This window comes from Oryctolagus cuniculus, chromosome 19 (genome assembly GCF_051225735.1).
Source record: "Oryctolagus cuniculus isolate XC-2025 breed Fujian yellow rabbit chromosome 19, ASM5122573v1, whole genome shotgun sequence".
Taxonomy (NCBI): Eukaryota; Metazoa; Chordata; class Mammalia; order Lagomorpha; family Leporidae; genus Oryctolagus; species Oryctolagus cuniculus.
The window spans coordinates 35,797,579-35,799,813 of NC_142885.1; positions in this window are offsets into that span (position 1 = coordinate 35,797,579).

Below are 2,235 nucleotides of genomic sequence, written 5' to 3' on the forward strand. Positions count from 1 at the left end.
GCGGGGAACCTCGGGCCAATCCTTCTTGCCCTGGGGCAGGACCAGTGCTGCCAGACCCGCCCCATGTAGGCTGGCTATAAAGGCAGTGGTCATTGTTGGGCAGCTGGTAGTTGCCACCTCTCCCGCTGGCCCTGCTGGCTGAGGCTTGCAGCACGTGCTGCACTTGGGGAAGTAATGAAGGCCAAGTCTCATCAGGAAAACCAAGTGCGCGGTGCTGATTTACTCACTGACACAGCATCTGTGTGGTCTGCATGGGCAGACAGGGGGAAGGGTTTCGTAGGAGGGCGCTGTTGGCACACTGGGCCGCATGCAGCTGCCTGCTATAGGCATCCAGGGCAGCAGAGTCCTGCAGGGTCCCTAGAGTCCTGGCCATGCTGTGCCTTCCATCATCCACCCTCCTGCACTGATGCTGGGGGAAGTGCTTCTGCGGTTGATATCTCATTTGAATCCATGGTCATTTTCTCATGATGGGATGATCTCACACAGTGACAATGATGGGACAAATCACTGTTCTGCAGCATCTTCCTACCAGGAGCATTGCAGGTAGACAGGGGGCCACGGGTGACCAATGGCACCTCCTGTGCATGGTCTCTGGCCCATCCAGGACTAAAGGTGGAAAGGGAAGGAGAGGAGCTGGCTCAAGGCAGTTCTGCTGTGGGTTCCATCAGGTGCAAAATGTCTCCCGATTGTGGTTAACCTTCCAGGGAAATTGTCTCCTTTTGTGGGCCAGAGACAGCATCTGCTTTATTAGCTGTGCAGTGTATTGATAATTAAAATTTGGGCAGTCCTATCTTTAGTCCTCACAGCGTAGTTACATTCTGAGGAACTGATGAAACTGCTCAGTACTTCGGGGCTGAGTGTAATATTAGGTGGGTAAGCCTGTTGTTGGCTTTTGGTTTATAGCTATTGGGTGACTTTATTTGGTAAAAATGCATTCAGGCTCAGTAGTGTATTCAAGGATGACCACTTAGTGAATTGTCTTTTTTTTAAGAATAAGAGTATTGAAGACTGGGTTGAGCTACCTATGGCAAAACTCCACCATTCCTGGGAAGGCCACAATTGGCAAGAAAAGCGGGTAGCAAGCTTTCATCAAGTAAGTTGAGATTCCTGTGTTTGCAATCTGAAGAGCTCACTGCTGAGCTGGGAGGGGGACTGCTCTGAGCACAACTCATTAGAGAACTGCTCTTGCAGACCTTCCCTGAAGGAGGCACTGTTGTGGTCAGAAGCATTCCAGGAGCTGCTGGCCAGCAATTGTGAATTAGGCTTGAATTGAATCCATTGCAAGTATCACAAGAGTGCAGAAAGGCTGTGTCCTCAAATGAGCAGCTCACCAAGGAGAATTTGACTTAACCTAGAAGGTCTGTTTATCTCCACTTATTTCGCAGCATATTCATACCAGGTGGGGAAGATAAATCAGCCTTCAGCTCTGCAATGGCAGTGCTCTTGGTTGAGGCTGAGGATGCTTTTCATTGCATGCAGTGTTTGCAAGAGACTTAGTTCCCTGAGGATTTATGCCTCTCCTGTAAATACATTTTTGGCACTAAAACAAACTGAAGTATTTCTGTTTTAGTAGTATGGAACCAATGAAGTATTTTGCCTACAGGCATCTTTGTCTTTAAAGAGCTAAATCCGCAGGATTACAGGATTGAGTAAAAACGAGAATAGCTAATCCTAGTACTAGAAAAGTACAAGGGATTATTTGATAATTAGCTTCCTCATATTCCTCATGTTTCTTTTTATTTTTCTACCTGCTCTTCCCTACATATAGATGGTCTGGCTGTATTGGAGGCTTTTCTAAAAACTGAATTCTGTGAAGAAAATATAGGCTACTGGCTGGCTTGTGAAAACTTCCAAGAAAGATCCACCCACCCCAGAAGCCATCCTTATATGCAAGAAAAATATATACACTCTTCTTAGAAAAAGGCCCAAAAGAGGTAAGACACAATTCCTCATTTCAGCATAAAGAGTACACTCTTGACATCAAGATGCAACAAAAGAAGTAAAGACATAAGACTAAAGCAAGGGCCAGGGAATCAGAAAAGCTTCCTCTCCTGGTGTCCTGTCTTTCAAATAAGTCTCCCCAGACCTGGCAGGTGGAGCTCATCACACATTACCGCTTCTAATTTTCACTTTCAAAGAGCAGACCCCCCTTCTCTAACAAAGGATAATGAGTGATCATTGTTTCAGATGAACATGCTTTCAAACCAAAACTCTTATTATCCAAAATATACAAGA